At 38.6% G+C, this 25,180-nt stretch overlaps 1 protein-coding gene across 7 annotated transcripts in view; it reads right to left on the bottom strand.

The window, feature by feature from the left end:
• HTR2C (5-hydroxytryptamine receptor 2C) overlaps positions 1-25,180 on the bottom strand; it is a 231,265-nt gene that overhangs the window by 191,048 nt on the left and 15,037 nt on the right. For 3 of the 7 annotated variants that reach the window (XR_004777909.2, XM_050713465.1, XM_050713458.1), the window contains exons 2-3: positions 16,252-16,332; positions 10,456-10,508 (exon numbers count right to left, since the gene is read on the bottom strand). The exons of 1 other annotated variant lie outside the window; for it this stretch is intronic. The gene's annotated coding sequence lies outside the window, so the exon portion shown is untranslated. Of the gene's footprint in view, positions 1-10,455; positions 10,509-16,251; positions 16,333-24,788; positions 24,915-25,180 lie in introns of those variants that run through there. 3 more of the 7 variants (XM_050713461.1, XM_050713459.1, XM_035542002.2) reach the window with 2 other exon arrangements.

The following is a 25,180-nucleotide window of genomic DNA, read 5'->3' as shown; positions in this document are numbered from 1 at the left end:
CTACCTGGGGGACATGCTGTTTAAAGAATAAGCAAGGATCATGTATAAGAAAACGTATTATTATGTGGAAATAGTATAATGTAGCAGCTGCCACAACACAATATACCCAAACTTCAACTAGTACATCAAAACATCAGTTTCTTGATACTTGCTCACTCTCTTGGACATTAACCCCTTCATTAACTTTTAATCAGGTCTACTGCAAGGTTGCCATACCCATACAGGATCAGTCAGTCCATTCCAAAAGAACGTATCAAGAAGTTTCCTTGCTTTCACAAACAAGATACCTGGAATAACAGCTTTTCCCATTTTTCATCGTATTTTATACAAACTGTGGAGAAAAACCTAGACAATACTCCAGGAAGCACTGGAGTCTTTATTCCAATAGATTAATCAATTCCTAGTGATCCAGAGACAATATAACTACAGGAGAGCTCACAAGACTCTAGATACCAACTCATTCCCTTTTCCCTTTGTCAAAATAACCGCAAGGCTAATACATAGCTGTTACGATTGTAATGATGAGTGAGCTGATTTGAAATGTTGACGCTACAGGCATGTTGGGTAGTTGCAACCTGTTCAGCTTGAAGTTATTGATGTTATTGCATCTATGCATAGCTTTTATTCCAGTTAAAAAAAAAAAAAAAAAAGATTCATCAAGGAAAGCTAAGCATGCAGTATTACTGCATCCCATAACACTCCTCAAAAGAACAGAGCTTAATTTTGAATGGCAACCAGCTATAAGCATAATTTTGAATGGTAACCAGCTATATGTATCAGAAACATCAGAAGACGACTTAGCAGCAAATAAAAGAATCATAAACATTGATGGTATCTAATGAATTACAACCTCAAATTTTTGTAGTCTAGATGGAATTGGAAAGACGAGACGCTTTAAAAAAATAATTCCTGTACCAAAACAAACACAGTGATTCTTTCAAATAAAATAAATGAATACACAAATCTTCTGTGCTTATGTTTTCCTTCACAAATGGTAATGGAGGGAAGAGGACAACTTGAAAATGAATACTTACCACATACTCTGAAGAAGTCCTAAATGTTTTTATAAGAGTTATATTCAGCCAAAATAAAGACATTTTCACTATCTTAAAGATCAGAACATTTCAGCTGTTCAATTTTCCAGTTGAACGCAGGTAGCAAAGACTAGAAAAATTCTACTTAACTGAAGATTAATTATTGCTGAACAATCTGAAATAAAAATCATTTATCCAGTAAACCAGATGCAGAATAATGAAATAAAGAAATAAAACGGTACTAAATTATAGGTCATGCAAGCATCTATCTCATTAGCAACACTAAAAAAATTTAAAAAAAAGCTTTACAGTTATTTCATCTCCTTAATGCTTTCACCAGATTCTCAGTAAACTTCATTTGCTGTGCATAGCCATAGACCGCAACACTACTAAAACTTCTTATAATTCCCCCCAAAATCCACTGCAGATTTCTTGCAAATAAAGCCGAGCACTTTTGCAGTAGTCCAGAAAGAAAAAGACAAACAACCAAAAAACTAAGAAGTTTGATAAACTGTTACTAACTTTATTTTCCCTGTTCCTTTTGAAGAATATAATACATAGAATTAGCAAGAATTTTCCTTGGTATACAACAGAAAGTGACATATTTTATACAGAACAAAAGGATAAAACATTTCAAGACTTTAATGCCTCACACAAGCCTGTAGTTTATAATTTTACCACCTAAAAACCTGCTATTCCTGCAATCAGGATATATTCAGTATAGTGCTGGATATAGTTGTCTATATACATTGTATTTTTCAGTGTATTACCTGACTCTTGTAGAGTGTTGGAAAAAAAGGAAGCTCTAGGAAAGAGGAATAAAAATTTAAAAAATGATTGTAGCCACTCCACACATTTTTACTTTTATTTTTTTACCTGACTTATATTATTCTGGTAATTTACTATAACACCATGAAGAGGACAGTCCTCAAAGAATTTAATAAGATGGTAATGATCTGAAAAATAATGAATCAAAATACATAGAGATTGTTACTGTTCTGACTGGTTGAGATGCCAACATTACGTAGAGTAGAAACCATTCAAAACAGTGCCACTCTAGATTATTGAATATTCTTATTTTGATCTGATGGATCATAGGTGAGATATGACCACAAGAACACTCATATGAAGGAAAGTCAGTGTGGTGGTGGAGTTATTAAAACAAAAGCATGTTTCCAGCGTGATGAAAGCAGGACACTCCCCATCATGGTATAAAGTCAGAGGCTTCCATAGAAGAGAACAGAATAGTTCAGTTGGAAGGACCAACAAAGGTCATTAGGTCCTACTGCCTGACCACTTCAGGGCTAAACAAAAGTTGAAGTATGTTATTAATGGTATGACCCAAATGCCTCCTGAATGCTGACAGGCCTGGAGCATCAAGTACCTCACTAGGAAGCCTGTTCTAGTGAGGCTAGCTTCACATTAGAGAATGTTTTCGTAATGTCCAGTCTGACCTGACCCTCCCCTGGTGCAGCTCCGTGCCATTCCTGCACATCCTACCATGAGCTCCCACGGAGCAGGGACTGGCACCACCTCCATCACCTTCCCCCTCAGGGAGTTGCAGAGAGCAATGAGGTTGCCTCTCAGTCTCCTTTTCTTCAGAGCAGACAAACCGAGTGTCCTCAGCCTCTCCTTACAAGACGTGCCTTCCAGCCCTTTTATTGGCTTTGTTGCCCTCCTCTGAACACTTTAAAGGACCTTAACACCATTTTTATATTGTGGAGACTGGAAACGCACACAACACTCAACGTGATGCAGCACCAACATTAAGTATAGCGGGAGAACCTTTTGATGGGCTGGCTAGACTGTGCTTAATGCACTCCAGTGCATTACTCCTTTTACTATGAATGGGAAATATTTTCCAAAGACTGGCAGTCCATTTACGTAGCATTTGAACAAAGAAAAATGATAGAAGGAACAAGGGTATTATTGAAATTCAGGTCCCATAATTACTGCCAATATGTTTTCTGACATATCCTGCATATTGTACTGTATTTCTTTCAGTCTTGCAGACAGAATGCTAACTACGGAGCAAAAGTACAAGGGAAAGGACTACCAAAACAAAATAAGTCATTGTAAAGTGCACATGGAGAATGGCACGCAGACAGCTATTTGACCAGTTGTTCCATAGACATTTAAGAAGGCAAAACATTCAACATGATATACTGAGAATGAAGTCTTTGTAGTTACATAAATGATCTGGAATCAGGAGTCGCTCATTCCTCAGCCTCAGATTTACCATGTTTGGAGTCTGTTGCTCCCAGTTGTTCAGTCAAAAATCTACTGGTTGTGGGACAAGGCCAACTGTTATAGCTACTGCAGGACAAAACCAGAGGCAGGCCTGAATTTAATTCCTTGACTTTTAAGTGTTTGGAGGTATCTTGTGGCCAGACTTCCTGTCTCATCTTTCTCATGCCTGCCTTGTGCTGCAGCTATGCAGGTTTTTTGACTATCCATACATTTGAAATGCAGATTTGATAGATACTTGGGTTTCAACACACCCTAGAGCTCTCCCTGCCCATTTCTTCTATTTGCCTATGTTCATTTCTTCATTTCCATTTTTTGTTTCAAATCCATTTCATTGTTGTTTTACTGTCTGGCTCAGCAATCCAGCATTGACAAGTTATACATATACCTACCACCTGGTGGGATCCCCTTTCACACAGCTCTGATAAACAATCACTATAACCAACTCCCCAAAGAAGGGTCAAATTCTCTCAACTTGTGTATCTTCTAATATATGGATTCCTGCCTTGGAGATGGAACAAGACGGACCGCAATATTCAAGAGACCATACAAAAAGGAAACAGTGGACCTTTTTTAGCCTTATAGGTTGATTTATTCATTGTTCACTTTATCATGGTATTACTAGTCTCATAGATATGCAAGCTTTTGTAATGATGCTGCTCAAATTCAGAGCAACTTTCATTAGTGATGAGCATATTTTGCACAATAGCTTGAAAATATCTGATCTAGCATTTAAAGTGGATATTATGAATGCATCAGTTCTACTCCGGTTCAAGGTTTATATTCTTTTATAGCTTAATCTTACACAGGAGAGCTAACTTCATATACGAATACACAAGTATTTATTAAACACTAATTTTGAAAACTTGAATAATTTATCAAGACTTCTTTCCTAAAAAGATGGACACAACTGTGTAATTTAATTTTTAAACTTGTCATCACAAAGAACTCCAAACACGCAGACATTATGAAAGCATTCTGCGATACGGAAATATCTTGCAGGGGATCTATAAATGTACATCTTTTGTAAATATGAATAAATAAAGGAAGGATCTAGGTGCCAGAGGACAGACACATTCTCAGAAGTCTAAACAGCTTTATACTGAAAACCTTAGAGTTTAATTTGGAATTGAAACAGATAAGCCACACTAAAAAAATATCGAATGTGATCATTTCTCTCCTTAAAAACACAGCTCAAATTACCAATCAGTTCAATAGCAGATCAATTAAAATCTGATTTTTAATGAATAACCATCAGAGTGGATGAGACTTCAGACTTAGAGCTTAATTCATTACCCAGGACTAGCAGCATACCTAGCCAGAAAGCCCTCATTTAAATGCATAACACTGACACACCCATTTAAATACAGTCATCAGCAGAAGTCCCAGCAACCTTTACCGCTGTCATGAATATGAATTCTATTATGGGTGTTTAGCTGTGCTTAGCTATGCTTTTTATTGCTGTAGCAGTTATAGAAGATGAGTTTTTGTAGGCTCAAGTCCACAACTTTCAGTGAAATTATTTTGGATCCTCCCTGCTTGTACCAAATTATGGTTTTGGTGGGGTTTTTTTGTTTGTTTTTTTGTTTGTTTGTTTGGGGGGGAGCATATTTCAAAAGTTGAAAAATATGCATAATTTCTATGTGACAACTGAGTTATTATTCTAACCCCTAGAAAAAGGAATAGCTTAACACTATAATTATCAACAGTGATAACACCGAAATAAATAATTGTCTTGAAAATAACAGTATTTAAAGTAGTTAAGCAAAAATATAGCATTTCATTGATAACAAATACAATTTTTTTTCCTGCAATTACTAAAAGTTCAGTATGCAAGGGGGATGAACTACAAGAAACTATTCGCTATCTTTCAAAAAGATCTGACAATTTATCTAAACGGATAAATTTAATAGATACATTTATCTGAATTGGCAAATTGTTCCTAGTGTGATTATGGCCTTCTCAAAATTCTTTAAAAAAGACAACATCATGAAGGTTAGGAGCACAAACTCCCTGTTCTCACACCCTTACTTTCCAATAATCTAATGTCCTTTAAAAGTCAGTTGTGAACCCAACCACTCTTGGATACTGCAAGGCAAATCAGTTGCAAAGCTGGTACAGCACATAAGCTGGGCTGCTGAGAGGCTCAGTGAGCTTGGATGCACTCAGCACATGAAACAGGCTGTGTCCATTTCAGAAGTCAGGGGAAAAAAGCAAATTGAGTTCTCCACTCAGTCCTAGATCTACTGCACTGCCTTGAGCAGCTAACTAAAGTAGTAATAAAGGGTTGTGTAAGACAGTGATGCTAACCCCATCGTACTGTGAGAAAGAGCAAATATGAAGGCACTCTGATGTGGCACATACAATGCAAAAGACACCCACTAGCCATTTATCTTGTTACATCTCGTGTATGGAAATTCTACCTTCTAACTAAGCCATTCAGTTTGTTAAAGAGAAGACCACAAGGTCTTTCATTCACAGACTGCAAATGCCTGGCTGGGAGAAAGACTTAAACCAGCAGTTTGATCAGTAAGACAAAACACCATATCCCTCAAAGGAGAGGTTAGTTCATATTGTTCTCAGGGGCTATTTAAGTCAAGCAATTGGGATCCACATAGCCCAAAAGTTTTAAAACAACCAGGGAAGGCCTTGGGATCAAATGTCTGCACACCAATGGGACTCAAATGACAGCTACAAATATTTACTCTGTGCTTTCTTGTTTGAAGCACATGAAGCTTTAATGACTGATGGAGCATCTGTCACACACAGTACAGAAGAATTTCACTCCAAGATGAATGAAGGATTACAGGATTTGGCTTTTCCTGTGGTTTTTTTTTTTTTTTTTTTAAAGTTGCTTTTATTACAGCATAAAAAAATCTATGGGTTGCTCTGGGGCTGATGCTAGATATATATATCTGCATCACAATTATTACTTCTGGGATTCAGTGTTCTGCAGCAGATTGGATTTTCTCGTATAAAAAATAAATAAATAATCTACAAGGAACGGATAATATGCAGAAAGAAGGATTGCATCTTAATTCACATACTAAGATGACTTACTTTGCTGGGCTATTTACAATAAACCTTGGAGATGCACGACTTATCTGTGGTCTTTTATGTTGAAAGTGTCCTGGTTTCTGTGTAGCCATCTATAAGTACAACAGATTGAGGAACTGATTGCTTTGAAATCAGCAAGTCATGATTTTATGAAAAATATTTAAGGATGTCTTCAAATATATCTCTTCAGACATTCCATCCACCTCCACCATGAATGAGAAATACAGTTATGCACTACTCCTTGGATAATTCAACATCATCTGCTCATTTTACTTGCTTCCCACTGATAGCCACAGAACACAGATAACCGTGTAACAAGGCTGTATAAAGGGACGAACCCTTACTCGAACCTCTCTCAGGGTCGTTATAATATCAACCTGCTCCCTGTCAAGTCCACGTGTTTATCAAGCATACTTTCCCGGAATTGTTTTCCGTATACCTCCTCCAGGAACCAGCTAATGCCATGTTAGCAGAATCCTTTCTGATGATCCTCCACCACCTTCCTACTTCACCCTACCCAACTCGTGCATCGAAGGACAAGATAAGATGTCTCAGCAACAGTCACCAAAATTTCGCTTTCATTTGCCTTTTTTCATGCCTTCTTCAAAATGTTCAGGGTCACAGCTTTTAAAACTACAGCCTCCACACTGTGAGAGTGATCCTCAGCAGGTTTGATGGTCTAGGACCATACATATGGTCGGTCCCCGTTGGAACTGTACATCAGCACATGGTACAAACGCAGTCTGTAGAGTGCACCAGCATGTACTTACTGGGAAGGGTATGCTTAGCTCTCCTTCTCACCTCTCTGCCTGCCTCATCTACATGATGAGTATTAGTGAAACACCCTTTTCGCCAAATAGGACAAGGGTTGCTGCCAAAATACAGAAAACAGATAAAAACAACCCAGAATACCGCTAATACCAATTGCAAAGCATGGTAGCTTTTTGCTTGATTGTTTTAAATAATGCAAAGGAAACAGGCTTCTGAATAGTACCTGTGAGACAAGTGAGCAGAGGTAGGTGTATAAAAAAAAAAAGGATAAAAATCATCCTCAAGGTGAGAACAGAAGAGTGCCCAAACAGTCCTCTGTCAGGTCCTCCCTCTGCTGAGAGGAACGTCAGCCAAAACCAGCTGATCCCTAGCAAGCCCAGGAAGGAAGCAGAGCAGAGTGTTGTGCAGGTCCCAATATACTCCTTTCTCCAACAAACTGGGCCTGGACCCCTCCACACAGTGGCTTTTTTAAGGGAAGTTGAGGATGTCATATCTAAAAAGGACAGATTTTGGTACGTGGTTAAAAGGGAAATGATCTTGCAGATGAAGGACCATTAACTTCTGAACATTTCTGATCTGATGGAGAGATGTTCCCTTAGGATATGAAATTAAATGCAAAAGTGGTTGGGCTCAGAAACAAATAGCTGCCTGTAATTTACTGTCTGTCAGAATTATAACCCACATTTTTATTTTCTTATCAATATCAATGCAGAGTTGGATCATAACCACAGAACATTCAAACACCCTTGGTTTCCACTGTCCTTCACACATATTCTCCCATATCCTTAGGCAAGACAAATGGAAATTGTTGTAGGAGCTTAGGAAAGTCTTATACATAAAAGTACATCAAGTATTGGGCAACGCTGTCATCAAAAACTCACTGCTTTTCTCCTCCAAGTACAGGTCATTTCCTTCTCTCTTCTGCTGCATTATTAGGGCTGAAGTTGTATTCAAAGGCTCCAGGGTCAGAGTCAGGGAAAAGGTAATGAATTTACTGCTTTGTATACCTGGCTATGCAATTTGCTACACATTGTTCACCTCCTGGCTGCTATGATAGATGTTTCATAAAGAGCAAACTACAGTTTTAATAGAAGATCAACATTAAGATTACTTTAAGGGGAAAAGTCATCCATTTTTAGAGTTGTTAGCTTAAAAGTAACACCTTCCCAGAGAAATGAGCCAAATCCAAGGAAAGCATCAGATACAAAAGTCAGCAACGAATTCAGATCTCAGTTTTGTCACATTTTCCACGCAGAAATAGCTATTTTGTCAATGTCATGAGAACTTGACATTGATGAGTGAGATTTTGACAGGAGACATTTCGTGCAATTTTTGTCTTTAAAAAAGCACTTTTTTTTTGGTAGTTATAAATAGACTGTAAATCACAGAAATTATTTCCGTTATTCTGCGTCCTTGGCAAGCTGTTTCAGGCAAGTGTCTCAGCCCGCTCCTGCAGCAGCCAGCGAGGCAGAGCCCAGCTCCCATGGTGGCCACCACATGCCCAGTGCCATGACCATGCCATCAGTAAATGGCCAGGAATTCAGCTGGTCACACAGAGGCGGGACTTATTTTTTTTGCTTTGTTGATAAATAACAGTATTAAACCTTATGCTGTATATCAACAATTACATCCCACAACAAAAGATGATTCATTCAGATCAATATAAGGATTTGGGAGATTTTCAGTTAAAGAACAGCTCAATGGGAATGAAACAAAGTACCATCAAAACTGTAAAGATTTCTTCACTCTGCAAGGATTTGGGTTAAGGTCCGTACTGTACTGCCTGGGACAGCCCTCTTCAGATGTATTTTGTTTCTATTTAAAGGAAATAGGCTTTTCTACACTGACTCTCATAAGCTTCCAAAAAGTTACAAGCCTACAAGCCCAAAAGCATGACACAGATTATGATGATAATAATTCCCTACACACCAGATTTGTCATGTAAAAAGTTTCTAACAAAGCAGAATTTCAAAATAAAGGAACAGAGGTATCCTATATCACCAATGACTGACATTCAAAATCATTTTTTTTTTATTGCAAAATTCACTCCCTGAAGTAGAAGTACAACTGGCACAGCAAATTTCAACCCAAAATAACCACTACAGTTTATGAAGTATGTACATTCAAGAATAAAGCAAACCATATCAGTGACTGATGGTCCAAAGATGTTTTTATTTTTTTGACAGTAGAATCATACTGCGTCTTACAGTCTCTTTAACGAAACAGCAGCTGAAGAATAACAGCTGCACAAAGTCTGCAGGCTAAGCTGTGTCTAATGTTCTTTAGTGAAAACAAAACATAAAGGACAAATGAAAGCTGTGGAGTGTGTAAGAACAGAGTATGCAATGGAAGGATATTGTAGTACACAGATCAGGGAAAATTATTTTGCTCTTTTCTGCAGTGAGGACTCCCAACAGATGCTTCTGTTATATTTTATAACACACACACGCAAAAATCCAGCAAAAGAACAGAATACCTGTGTTAGCACTAAAATAAATGCTAGGAAGGTGTCTGTAATACAGTTAACCCTGGGTATGAAGCTCCATGAAGTCCTGTGCCAGGACCACAAATCAAAAGCAATTGTTTGAAGTAGAACTGAAGTTTGCTAGGAATTCCATGTTACCATTTCTAAGCACACAAACCTTATCTTTCCAGAAGGCTAAGACAGCTTTGTAAAGTAGGGAAGAAAAAAAAAAAAAGAAAAATAAGCATTTCATAAAGACAAATTCAAAGTTCTGCATCTTAGATACTTCAAATTTTAACCTTTAAAAATTTTTACAAAAACCAAACTTTCAACACAATTGGATAAATGGCTGTTGATCTTCATGAAAGCTACCATTGCCTACTGAAATCTCAGGAAAAACAGCTCCTAAGATTTTAGCAAAGTACATGTAGGTAGACATTAGAAACAGCTCTTCAGCTCAAAACAATTCCCCAAAAACCTAACCCCTGAGGTGCCCCTGCAACAAATACGTTAAAAACACCAAGAGTGAAAATTATTATGAAAGGAGTCAAGGTAAACGTAAACAAGGTTTTATCCAAACATAATGGTAAATACAAGGATGGAAATGGGAAAGAGAAATATCTAAAGACCATTAATAAAATTGCACCAGGTCCTGTTCACCATTTTACTCAACACAGCCAGCACCTGGGCAGTGCCCATGCCCTCCGGCACCGCTCTGTTGTTCAGGCTGCAGATAAATTTCAGATAACTCAGGGGTTGTATTTCAGTTTCACATTAAATTGTGTGCATCTTAAAAGAATAAAAATACTAACAACTACTACCAAACTTTAGTCGTGCTTACCATTTCCTTTTAAATGGCCAGACTCCTTTATTCACACTTACCCTTTTGAATTGCATCCATCTCGTTCTCTGGAAGCATCTCCGGGGCAGTTTTCCTGTAAAGAACAGTGTAGCTGATTGCACGTTGTGTTTTTGTTATCTGATGAGCTTCTTTGCTTCTTCCTTCTGTTTCATTCTCTGCTCTGCCCCCTCCTCCCCCCCCTCCCCCCCAACAGGAGGAGGGCGCATTAAGCCAGTTTAGTTGAAATTTATATTATTCTTATTCCTATATTACCCATACTCTGTACTTCAATTCAACAGACATGTTACTAATGTTAAAAGCACTGGTCTGCAATACTAATAGCATCAACTATGCGAGGACATCCCAAAGCTTTATTAATGCAAATGAAGCACTTTGAGGCAGACAGAACAGGGTAAAGTACTGTTATTATTATTTTCCAGAAGTACAATTCTGTTTGGCATTAAAATGTCATCCATTTGGATTGTGTGACACTACCACATGGGCCCATGTCCTTTCCTTCTAGTGAAGCTTAACTTCACTGGTGAATTTCAAAATCTCCAAGGCAAGAATGCATCTTACATCTGCCCTGAGAACAAAATCAAAATTTTCTGCTTTGCAGGGCATATCATTTACAAGTAATTAAGGAAGATGCAGATGTAAAATTGACACTACATGGGCATGGATGGCAATCTGTCTGTATGGAATGGTAGCAAGACCCTTACATGAACTGTGCTTTCAGCTGAGCAACATATTGACAGGACTGAAAAATGGAGCATGCTACTTAAAGTACATTGATGCAAGCAACATTACTCAGTCTTACCATAATAAATGCTGTATATAAATAAAGCAACTGTAATCTCAGAACTGTGACCTTACTATAAAATCCCATTTGCAAAATCTGTAGTCACCTGTAAATCTTTAAACAATGGTTTAAAGGAAAATAAATCTGAAAAAAATCTATGATAATTTTATACCTGTTAAATCTGTAAGCAATATTTAAGAACACTGAAGCTGAAAGTTGTGAAAGAAAAAAGGCTTCACCCATCCATCCTTTCTTCACTTAATGTGTATTTGAAAAGGTTGGTTTGTCTTTTTTTTTTTTTTTAAAAAAAAAAAAGTTTAATTCCTCCCCCAGAAGATTTAGCTGGAGTTTTCTCTCTTGGGAGAGAACATTCACGAGCCTCAGCAAGATAATTTTATATACAGTTAAAAACATTATATTTAAAATCTGCTCCAGCAAAAGATATTCTAAGAAATATCAATTTAAAATAAGGACATTGAAAAACATCAAATCAAATCAGGAAAAAAAAATCCTTTCTAAAAATCACTGTGTTATAGAGCAATCCCAACAAATTGTATCTGGATCATTACAGGAATTAGCACCTAATGGTATGATTTTGAAAGAATTTACTACAAAACTCACCCAAGCCAGTGAATGACAAGTGTTTAGGCTTTAAGGCCAAGAGGAGATAGTCTTAACAATATGATCTTGTACACAGTATAACATGGAGATCTGTAATCAGAGACTCTTGCAGCTACCCTGAAAGTCAGCAATGTGCTGACCTTCAAAACTGGTATATTCCTAAGGACTTTTAGTGATAAAGATCCACCATGCTCTTCGGTAAGAATTTTTAGAATTACACTTCTTACAACATGTATCAGCCTAATTTTAGCTTCCGTCCACCAATTTATATAGATTCACTTTTGCCTACTAGTTTTAGAAGCCGATAAATCTCCCGCCGTAGTATTTATACAGTTTAATAAGTATTCTATTAACCTTATTTTAGCTAGGATGAGCCTCTCATTAAAAATGCAGGTTTTACAGACATAATTTTTTGCAGAGTTTTTCTGAACCCTCTTCAAATTGCTATAATCCTTTGTAAAAAGTGTCAACATCAGAGTGGGGCTGACTTCCTAAGCAGCCATCTCATCTGTGCGCAGTACAGAAACAACAATCCTTCCCCTGCAGGTATATTCAAGGGCCACATTCACCCCCACAATGCTCAAACACACACACACGTGGCTGGCTTTCAGCAGGATGCCCATGTCCCTTTCAACATCATGGCATCCTCCCACCCTGCAGATGTGAGCAATATTCTTTGTTCCTAATCGCATGACCATTGATTCGGCTGCATTAAAATGCATGGGAGAGTGCACTGATTACAATGGACTTTGAATCAGACTTCAAAAGAAAATGTGCTGTGAAAAACACGTCTTTCCAAGGACCAGAAGACGGACATGTTAAGAGCTTATTCCAATAACATTCTGCAGCAGGGAATACTTAGCAAGGCAGAAATGATAACCAAATGGTACTCCACTCTGACATCCAGCTACAGCATTCAGCCTAACCACTAAAAGACACAATTAGGAACTGACACCTATTTGTTGACAAAGAATACGTGCACCTGTTAGCACAGCCCTATTTTAGGCTTCTGATTCTGGCAGCATTAATGCAAAAAGTACATCATATCTCATCTATTTTAATCTGCACAATAAATTAATGAAAAACAAAAAGCAGACAAAAACTTGACAGATGCTATGGAGAGGATTCAGAACAGAGCTGATCGAAACTGATGAATGGGAAGATTCCATCACAGCACAGAACAATGCACAGCTGTAGTTTTACAGAACAATGTGAAATAGTTTTATTTGGTTAACATTATCTCAAAGGTAAGTGAAAACAGTTCTCAGATGCAGAGCTGTGGACATTTTGCAGTAGTTCCAAAAATGGTTACTGTTCTCGCATCACATGAGCTGATGCACATCAGCAAATCTATGACCTGACCACATCACTCCACACTGCAGAAAATCCTACCACTATTGGCTTCCAGGCTGCAGGCCTTGGGGGGCTCTTCTGCATGATCCAAGACCCAACCGATATGGGACACCTCCCATCCCCATCTGAGTTCAGGGGGACCCCAGACAACGCTCAGGCTATAACTCTATGACTAGCAATGTAGAGAGGAGATCCTTAGCACCAAAATTTCATACTCATAAACCAAACCGACCGCTAATTCATGCAAAACGATGTCCTGGCACTGACCACTTTCCAAACCGATGATTTCCATTTAGGATTTTCAAATGTTAAGTGACAGCCACATGCAAAAACACACACACACACGCAGAAGAAAAAAAAAGTAGCACCCTTTCTGCATCTCTGCTGTCCTCCCACCAACTGGCTTCCACCAGCTGAAGAAATCATCTCACCTCTCTCCTACAACAAGGTTCCTCCCATTCTTTGAAACCTCTGATCTTAATGTCTGTCAGGGCAGACAAACCAAACAAGACAGACCTGAAGCCTTCTCCAGCCTGGCAATTCTTGAATTTCTATACTGTTTGCCAGCAAACAAGTAAACTCCTCCAGCTTTTTAAATAGTAATAAATTCTTGTCCATGTAGTCTGAAATACCAAGTACATTCACATCTCTCTCAAAGCAGTAATTGTGCAACTCAGTAGTTCTTAATAATTACAATGAAGATTCCTAGACTATTCCTGGCTACCAAAATTGAAGTTCTTATACAGATGCAAATATCTTATTTTTAGAGAGATGCAGAACCACATTTTATCTCACAGTCTAATGGCTCTCCCAAAAAGATTTGCAAATTCTCTTGTGCAGTGTTTTTGTCCTGCTAATACAGCACTTACAAAAAGTGGTTACCAATGTAACAGTATCTGTAAGGCTTCACAAAGACACAAAGGGAAACATTATTCTTTCAGACACAGTACTTTCACTTCTACATCATTAAAGTAAGCTTTTTTTTTTCCTGCTAGTGATGATCTCCTACCATTACAGCCATAGGGGAGGAACTGAAAGGAAAATAATATTGCCATGAGCAATTCTTGTTACGCCAGTATACAAGTAGGATGGAAAATACTAATGCCAATCAACAATTCTTATTCATTACAGCACTACGAACACAAAAACTGTTTGGATATCTCATAGCTGCATTTCCATGCTCTGTGATAGAAACTCACCCCTCACTCCAAGATGCGTGTTCTGATTAATCTCATTTTCCTGGCAACAACATGTTCTGTTTGATATACATTTATTTATTTATTTATTCTTGTTATAAATCTGTTCTTTTCAATACCTACTTTACAGGCAGGCTTTTAGATGTAAACAAAATACATCATTTTTGATCACAAAAAAAATACTCCACCTTTCCTATGGACATAATTGTTATGGACGTGAGAACCTTGAAGAACACCAGCCACAGGAAACCCCTCTCCAGGGTTCAGCAGCTGGTTTCATCAGATCTTTCAGAGCTTTGCAGGTTTGCAACGAATTCTGGTGGCCACATAACCTCTCCTGCAGCCACACTGCCTGCCTGGGAAGGCACACAAGCATCTGTTCAGACCTGAGAACGCTATTTAATGACAGCATTGTTTATGCACCTGACAATCTTACAATTTGAATTTGGTTGGGGATGGGGGCAGGTTTCCATGGAAACAAAATATGCCACTAAGTAATAAAGCAGATTTGAAAAGAGGGTCCCAGGCTGTGGCCCACTGACAGTCTGGAGGGACTCCAGCACTTGTCACAGCAATAAGATAGAAAAATAGGGATAAGAAATAGGGATAAAAGAAATCCTTATGAAACGGTACCATCCTGTCACATTTCAGAGTTACTTGATTTGTGATGAGCAGTTTGGGCAACAGCAATGCAACCTGTAATGCTGCATACACAGCAGCTCCAGACATGTAACAGGCAACAGAGGCAGCATTGCTCAAAGCTCAGCCGCAGTCAGTCTGGTACTCACTAGCCTTTTATGTCAGATTCTTAAAGTTTGAAAAGAAGCAGGAAATAAGCTTTGACCTGTAGGTTCAAATGCTAGGAGTTCCAAATTCCACATGAGGAACACCACATTTGGTACATGAACCATGGTCTGTGATGCCCAGATGACAGCCTAATAAGAAAGTGGCTTTACTTTACTGGGAAATGTGTGTCCCAGACAAGCAAGCATGGTAACCCTTGGCATGAAACAACTTGCCTTTTCTTTCTGTCCACCCCTCTGAGGCATAAGCGTGAGGCATAAGGTCTGGTAGTACAATCAGCCACTTTATTGTTTTCTCACCACGGAGCAAGAATTCTCATTTCAGCCCAAATACCCCAGCTAGCCAAAGGAGATACGCTGTGCTGCATTACCAGTCCTTCAGCTATCTGCAAAAAAGCTATTTTCAAACCAGCACAGAGCACATTTGCCTGGGGATAGTAGCTCAACTCCCGAAAGCTGCCTAGCCATGGAGTTCTTCACACACTTCTGCATCCTGAACAAAGCCAGGGCAATCTGGCCATTATCTTGATAGCAAATACAGCCCTAAGGAAACCAGCATGGGATCTTTCTTAGAAACCTGATAAAGAACAATAACTTCAAACAGGGAGAGAGAAGGTCTTGACTTTGGACTGATTCCAGCTGCAGAAAAACTCACGTGAATGGTTTGCACCGTTTTCTTTCATCTGCCCAGTTCCTGCTCTTTATTCACCAGATTCACATTCAACAGTGTTAACAGTTTTCAGAAATACTTGTTCAAGACATTACACCCTTAATAACTGAACTCTTGTAAGTTTTTACCCTATCTGTAGACACACAGTCATAGCTTAGATGTGACAAGTCTACAGGATGAAGATTTTTGCAGGAAAAGACTGGACTGCTATACAGGAAACTGGCAGACATTTCTCACCTCTACCAAGATGTTTATCTAAGTCATTTAATTTTTACATGTCTCCATTCTCCAATGGTAAAATGAGATCAAAGAATGCAAATGTTGCCAGCAGAACTGCCTGAGGCACGTCAAGAGGACAGACCCCTGTGGGGAATAGCCTCCCTTGTACTCACCCCTTGCCCTTCTCAATCCTCTTTGATTCTAAAACCTTCTATTTGGATATGGTATTTAGCATAACAAGGGATGTCACAGTACTGAAAAACAAGAATAAAAACAAAGTCAAAGACATACCACAAAGCAGAAAAAAATCGAACTACATAATGTTTTCTATTCTTTTTTTTTTTTTTTTTTTTTTTTTTTTTTTATAAACATCAGTATCCTACAATAATCACTGGATTTTCAGTTCTGTCTTGAACTGGAACCGTGCACTCCAGTTTAACACTGCCTTACACTTGTGCTAATGTTACCTGCACCCTCACTTAGCCCAGGCTAGGCCTCCTCCACACCTCCTCACTTCGGGTCATCCATTTTCTATGTCTGGCCCAGCCAGAACTGAACACCCTGCGTGTTCATCCTTGTGATGGCCTACATCATTCCCGCAGCAGGCAACTCACATTGAACAAAGTTCTCCACATCCTCAGAAAACAATCACCTCCTATTCATGAAAATACTGTTATAGTAAGGGTACAGTGGGCTTGCTGAGGCAAAGGACGGTTCCCTGCTTGGGACAATCCACACAGGGCTCAAATCCATGAACCTTGCACTTCTGTAAGGTCAAGAACCAGCACTGACAGGCTGGGTAGTAGATGGCCCTGAACATCCTAGAGCAGCTCACAGTATCGCATGGTCTGATTGTCACTGAACAAGTACCACATGCTTGTTTAAGAGACACATGAATTATTGATGATGTTCAGGAGCCCTATTAAATTGTCTAGTGGGCCACCAAGAACACTGAATAGTTCAAATGCATCAAAACGCATAATAAAGCTTTCTATTTTCAAGTTTGGCCGTTAGAGAAAAGAACCCTGGCAAATATATAATTTTGTGTAATTTCACTTGGATGCTCACTGTAATAGCAGTAGTATTTATGACACTGTGAGTCATACCCATACACTCCTCAGATAGCAAAGACACCATTATCCACACTATTTAAAAACAGAGTCCTTATACAGGAAAATATCTTACTAAAGGCAAGACCTACTTATTTGCCTTAAACTATAGACTTAGTCTATAAATATGTACTATTTTGGTACATACATCTGTGTCACAGTCGTGATAGTCTTATAAATAAGTGTTACAAAAAGGAGAATTGTCAGCATTATAAGAATTACCTTCTAGTAATTCTTGTTTAGATCCTGCCTATAAAATAAGGAATTCAATTAAACTGCTTTCTTATTATAAAAACAAAAATACTCCTGTCATGCAATAAGTAAATCATAAAACAAAACCTCTCTCTTTAAAAACAAACAAAAAACATATCTAAATTGCATATTCTGAATGGGGTATTCAGAGTCTCTTCCTGCCCACATTTGTGTGTTTCATTGAGTGCCATCAGAAGAGAGAAAGCAAAGGTATTTCTATTTTGAATGTAGGACAAATTGGGAGAGCTGTTTTGAGGGGGCATTTTCATTAATATCCTTCTTTCCTTGGCTGCAATCATCATCCACACAAAAGTCACTACCTTGGGAAAATCGTGTAGTCTGGAGATGTTATTTTCTATGGTAAGCTTGAGAAGTTGCACAGAAATAAAGAATAACATCAGAATATCATCATCTAAAAAAAAAAAGCATCCCTTTGCAGAGCTTTGCTATGAACAGTAACTGCCCCAATACCCAGGAAACAGATTACAGAATCTGTAAACATTGAACACTCAAAAGCTTTTCTGATAACCAAAGAACTGTTAATAAATATTTTTTCATCAGTGCTCATTAAAGATGTGGCACATTTTCAGAATTACATATAACCCACCTCTGTCATGGAAACGAATTTTTATATAGTGCTACAGAAATTGCTATTATGAAATATAGAAGCAACAATTCCAGGCAGCAATTTGTGCACAGATCTTTATCTTTTCAGGAATTAACATCTACATTTGTATGAAAATGGAGAAAACAAGGCCTCTTCTCTAAAAGGAGTTACCCTTTCCTATCATCTTTTAAAAAAGCCTCACACCTTTCTATTTCCTTTCCAATCAAAAAAAAAAAAAATTAAATCTAACATCCTGACTAAATTGAACTATCTTACAAAATTATATCCAGATTTTCAAGCTTGATCCTTCCGCTACCCATCTTCAAAGAGACCACTGCCATTATAACATACATCCAGCCCTTTAGGATGCTTCTCACACTACTGGGAATATTAAGGTTCGATAAAGTATTTTCTCATTTTTCCTCAATCAGTCAGAAGTGAAAGAGAAGTCCTTGAGTAAAACATAACATGAGAGAAAATTCTATCTCAGTATGCAGTTTTCTCCCAGAAATTTCAGAATAAAAATCAGAGGTGAATACAGCTCTGTAATTATTATTCACGAAGTGTTACCAGTGAGCTTTTTGCTTGTCTCTGGTAGATACCATCTTCTACCTCAATGTAAGAGCATTGTAAACCCACTTGCAAAAATCTATAGAGGGATCTGAATTCATTATTGCTGGAGACAGTTATGTGGCCGATAGAACCCTCCTGATCACAATTATCTTCTTGGCCTGGACACAGCCTACACACAAAAATGTTGATGTAAGTGTAGAGAGACATTATTCAGAGTAAAAAGGGGTTGGGGCTTTTTTGTTTGTTAATTTGTTTTAGACATATTGAGATCTATCATTTGGATCACGGATTTAGTTCTTCCTGCAGCCACAGCTAATAAACCGGTGACAAACAGAGCTTTAAAGCTACAAGACCAGCTAACTTTCTAAAGCTTTAATAGGAGATCCTTCTGAGCAGCAGGTTAGAGCCATGAAAGCATGACACAAAATCTTTGGTGTTTATCTTACAGCTATGGCTGGTCACTTCCCGTCTCCTAGCTTCATCCCTCACAGCAGGGGCTGAGAAAAGTGACATCCGTGAATGTTTTAAATAGATAACGTATTTCTGGGACAGGCACAGATACCAGCTCAGATTTCACCCCGCCATTCTTCATATGACAACGTTAGAGACAAAAGATGTTCATAGTTGTTCTCATTTGGCTGTAATGATCAGACAGGTTCGTTCAGCAAAGAACAGCCTGCCTGCAACCTGAACACCATCTGCCTGGAACAGGTAGCAGACTCAAAGAAAAAACACAGAGCCACCAGAGACCTGCCAGCAGCATAGTTAACTCAGCTGCATGGCATGAAACAAATCTTTTTCCCACCAGTATGCCAGTACTGCAAAAGCAATAAACACACTGCAGGAACAGCACAGTGAGTTTACTCTGCTCTGTGTCACTCTGCAACAGTTAAACATCAATATGCTGAGATTTGCATTCAACAGTAAAGTACGAATTTTCCAAATATATCATAAAAACAGATATAAAAATGTGAATACACCTTTAAAAATTAGACAGTTGCATTTCAAAATCTAAAAAATCATGCAGTTAAATTCTTTATATCTACTGAAAGAGTGGTGATGCTCAGCAGTCTACAGTAGAAAAAACATCCAGAAGTTTGGATAGAGTAAAAAAAAAAAACAGGTTAAAAAGGAAAAAAGAAATCCAAATGTGTGATTCCAGTTAAAAAAACAGCAAGAACTCCCCTCAGTTTGCCTGTCGCTGCCCAGGTGCCTTCTAATTGTTTGGGATAACCATAGAACTGCCCACACACGTCATTGTGCTTTTGTGTGTTTACTGGAGACTTTATATGGCAGGGCACCAGAACAGTTGCTGCAAGGCATCTCACACCTCTAAGACACGCGTTTAAAAAAAATGTAACCTTTGAAATTTTATTTCCTGAGAGGTGGGGAGACATGGAAAGGGGGGCTATATGAGCCCCAGTAGCTTAATAAGCAATGGAAGAGACCCCCATGTGTACACAGAGCTTACTGCTTCTGTAGGGCGGAAGGAAATTTGCCTTCCTGGATATGTCTTCTCCCAAATGAAGATCATTAGCACAGCATCCACATCTGCTCTTCCCCAAAGCATGGGAGGACTTGCTGCTGTGGTGCAGGAAGATACAGTATTTGCCATGCCACAGCTGAAAGGGACGGGGAAAAATTGTACCTTATACACAGCAACACTCTGGAAAATTAATTGGAAGCCTCAGATGAGACAGCCTATTTTGACAGACTAAATGAACACAAACTATACAACAGAAGCTGGAGAAATAAAAAGAGAACCGTCATAAAATCTACACCCAGCAGCAGCCAGGGACAAAGTTTAAATCTTTAGTTAATGGCAACTATTACTTTCAGGGCTCACCACAAACTAAAACATTTCATCTCACCTTGGAAAAATACTGCTAATCAGGCTGGAGAGGACCTCATCCAGCATTCACACAGGCTGATATTGCCAATAAATACAGCAATCTCATCATTACTACCCTGCTATGCTCTAATCCACGTTCCAATAGTTAAAAGATTTAAAAAAAAAAAAAAAAAGCACTTATCTTTTGGGATATATAAAGGGGCACTTAAAGTTAGTAAGAATTGTTTTTCTTCATTGCACCATGACTAGAAAGCATCTACACAGCAAGACGGTAGCAACAGCTCCAATCTAACTTAACTTCATTTGCAACTAGGTCAAGGTTATCGTTCTAGCAAGAGATTTGACAGTGAAAAACCTTTAGAGAAATAAAAAGCAGAGGCAATAAGTAGCCTCCTCCTTCTTCTCCCACCCAAGTTAGGATGGCTTTCTATTACTTTTTGGCATATTTATGATTTGGTTTAACATAAAGTTAGCAGATCTCTGTTTGTGACATTTACTTTTTATTCAGGTCTTGGAGAGAGCTGCATTCTTTTCTATGCACCACATCAGCATTAATATATAATTAAAGTAATATCTGCTTAATACTGATGCCCTTGCGTATCAGCCTAACCTGAAATATGGCCTGACTTAGCATCATGATTAGAAGTTAGCTCCCTGTGCTTTCTGTCATGGCTAGGGAAATTCACCGCTGGACTACATTTACATACATTAGGCAGGCACAGGTGTCCCTTCTGTTAAGATTCCCATAAAGTATTATTTTAAGAACAGAATGAATCAACCCAACCTATAAAATGAGTCTAAATGTACTTAAATAACCATGGCGTTTTCATTTTGAATAAAACGAACCTTTAAGCGTCTAAGACTTGAATATTATTAAGACTTCTAACAGAGATATTCTACAGCCCCAATACAGCACATATTTTACTTAAATTAGCAATACACCTAAGAGCTTTAGCACCTTTTTTTCCTCAGGCAATCCTTATTACTTTGTGACTGCTTCGTATCACCCCTAAATAACACTGTCACTAGCTAAATGAATAGAGTGTGCTGTACTTACAAACGATTTACACAGAACTAAAACATATATCAGTAGGCATATTTCTACCCTGAGTCTCTAGATACAGTTCACTTTGGCATCAAAGGAATTATAAATCCAGGGCAGGAAGGTACATAAGCTAATTTTCATATTCACAAACTCCTAAGGCCTGGAACACACAACTTTGCAAGAAGTTAGAAAACTCCGTCTGGGAAAGGCTCACTGTGTGCTTCACCCTCTTCTCCTGAACATCCCCTAAATCCACTGCTACGATCACTTGGCGTAGGTCATTACTCTTACACTTCCAGGAGAAAAAAATTGGGAAGAATAATGTCCAATCCTTTTTAACAATCACACAGCACGCACTAGAGTGGTTAGAGCTGTAGAGACTTATGGGCTCCTATATTAATAGAAGGACCCTTTTCCTTCTTGGTGAAGTTATACGGTAAAGAGCTGGGTACAGAAGGCCTGTCATGTCAATAAAAATCCCTCTTTATTCCCATTATTCTTTCATATAGTATCCTAAGGAAGTTCCAAGGACTTCTACAAAAATTTTGCAGGTAGCAATGAACAAAACAACAGGCACAATCAGAAAACATATCATGTGAAGAAAACACAACTCAGATAAAAAAACAAATGTACATCTGTAAATCCGACCATCAGCTGAGGATAAATCAAACTGTGGTTGTTCGCTGCTGGAGTACTGATGGTAACAGAGAAAGCACAGAAGTGAAGAACTTACAGTTAGAGATCTAATTCCTGCAACATCACTCTTCTGATTTCGCTGCATAGTGCCTTAGATAATATATTCAACTTGCTAATAGAGATTTTTAAATGCAACTTCAAACCTAGCATTTTAAAAAATTAAAATACATTTTTCTACTTGCTTCACAGGTTCAGACTTTGTTTCAGACTTAAATAAAGATTGGAGAAGTTTTCAGGAAACAAATAATCTAGAAATAAAAAATGAACCTGAAAGTAACCACGAAGATGCAGAAAGAAATACACACACCCCAAATCCACATCCTCCTATTACGTCAGCTGCTCTACTACACCTCACCGTCGCACCGTAGCAAAGCCAACATCCTGGCTAATGCTCACAGCCTTCCTCTGTATGCAAAGCCCTGCTCCCACCTGCAAGGAAGCAGCCATCAGCCACCAGCAACCAGAGGCTCACGTCCCAGCATTAATCCAGTCAGGGGACTCGCTTGTCTTTTACACCTTTAAACTGCCAACCAGGTTGAGCACAGTGAGCAAGACTGCCTGAGGCACGTGGATGGGTAGAGATGCAGATCAGAGGTTTGAAAAAGAAAAAAAAAGCCACAACATAGATTAAGAGTTAATTTCCACCGAGAAGGTTCTTCATATGCATCTCTCTGCTGTTTAGGGTGTTAAAATACTTTTAAAAATGTTTTGCAGTACATCAACATGAACTCCATCAGCTCAATAGAAGGCACCTATGGACTACAGTGGGCTTGAAATCCATCTCTGTATAAGTTATTTTTCCTCATATACCTACCTTGCCTTGCTGAGCAAAAATGCTGTTTTGTATGATTTTTTGTTGTTTTTAAACTAGAAGAGTGCAAGAGATACTTTTTTATTATTATTTTATTACATCCACTTATCTTCTGCCTCTTCATTAGCCAGAAACATAGACGTAAACGTTACCACCACATTGTTGCAATGACAAAGTTATATGACTAAGAAGATTGCTACACTGCACTATCCCCAGTACAATGGTGACCAAAGAGTAAAAATAAAATAGCTAACAACCACCTCACAAAAACCAACCAAACGACAAAAAAACATGCAACCCCTTTCCTATTTAGCCTAGGAAACACCGCTCAAAATATTTCCCAGCACTGTTACTGCACTTTCTCTTGCTTTATAGCAATTCATCCAGCAACTGATGGATTTCCAGTGATAGCCACAGCACACCACCTCTCTACGCCTGTGAGCGCGCACTTGGCCCACGCCTGTTTCCCCAGGGATTACAGTGGTGCTCACTCACTCGCCCGTGGGACAAGCACGACATACCTGCAATCTCTCCATAGGAAGGGGAAACATTTTTGAATCTCTCCCTCCCTTACGTGGCCATGATTTTTCCACAAAAATCTTTCTCAATATCACACTTCCAGCTACATCAGCTTGTGTTACAGCTAGCCGAAGATTGAAAGCTGGAGAAAATTGTCAGAGAGTGCAATCACATAAAGGCTCATAACCAAGCAAGTACTTCTCCCTTTATCTTGTCACACTGCAATCATCACCCTAAAAAACCTCCAAGGGAGAGAAACACAAACTCCTATTCAATCAGGTGCAAGGAGCCCTGCAGATGAACCCCAGGGCATGCTCAGAACAAGCACAGCACTGCTGTAGCTTTCTGTGGTAAGCAAAGCAAAGCAATGCAAGGAGAGTGCAGCGCTTCTAGAGAACAGCAGCTATGCAAGAAAATTTGCCATCTTGTAAAATTATCCTTTTCTCACCCACATGGTTTTAGGCATTATATCCCCCACTGGGCTCTGCTTAAACACATTCACAACACAGTCAGGCATACGTGATACTGATCGTTGCTGGCAGGATATATTAGGGTTATTATATTCTCACCCTGTTTCTTATATTCTTCTCTAAGCATCTGCTATTTGCTGCTGTTGGAGACAGGATACCAGACTGTCAGTAATTGTTATGTCAAGGAAATAAATGGACTGTTCAAGAAAAAAAAGGAAAAAAAAAGAAGAAAAAAAAAGAAGAAAAAATGAAGATGGCAAGAAGATGGGAAAAAGTAATCAAAGTGGAGTGATACAGAGACCCAAAGATAAGGACAAGGGATGCTAAATGAGTAAGAAATAGCAGGGTGAGCACTGAGCATACAGAAAATAGAAAGCAGCATGCAAGCCTTTCACAGTGATTGGAGGAGGAAAGATTTTACTCCATTTTCCTGCTGGAAGGGAAGTACCTCAAGGGAGCAGCAATGGAAAAAGATGTTCAACCTCAGGAAAAGAGCTAGAGGCCAGCAATGCCAGATGAGGGCTTAACAGGAGAGTTTATGATGGACCCCAAAGGAATATATTAGTCCAGCAATTGTAGGCAGTCAGGATGGTTATTCAGGTAATTACAGACTTGACACGAGCCCCAGATCAAAATCACAGAGCAACTGCTAGATGACTGAACTCATAATTTCATTACTTTCTTTTCTTTCCTTAAGTGCCAGCAGGAAACCCAACACTGACAAAAAGTATAGGGAAACATAACAATGCTCAAACAAAATACGTAATTTGCTTTACCTTTGCCTTGGGTTATTTTATGAATACCTCAACAGCAATAGAAATCTGATAAGTCTCTCCTGGAAAACATCATCTGAAGTCCATCAGGATGTGGAAAGCAGTAGAGATGGTTGCAGCCTCAGGCTGCATCAGAACCTTGTGTCTGCATATGATGGGAATCCCAGCCAGCCCTATTTGATAATCCTGAAAGAATTTTTAATCCACTTAATAAAGCAGGATGGGGAAAAAATGCAGCAGCTTTGCCAGCATTACAAACTTGTCCTTTGCAAATGCCTCAGTGACACGCTGAATACTGACAATAAGAATATCATTACATGAAATTACTACAGAACACTTTAAAAATCACTGATAATCAATAAGATGTAATCTTAACGAGAAACCATCAACGAATG

This window comes from Cygnus atratus, chromosome 13, assembly GCF_013377495.2.
Source record: "Cygnus atratus isolate AKBS03 ecotype Queensland, Australia chromosome 13, CAtr_DNAZoo_HiC_assembly, whole genome shotgun sequence".
NCBI classification, from domain to species: domain Eukaryota; kingdom Metazoa; phylum Chordata; class Aves; order Anseriformes; family Anatidae; genus Cygnus; species Cygnus atratus.
This window is presented reverse-complemented; position numbering and strand designations above follow the sequence as displayed.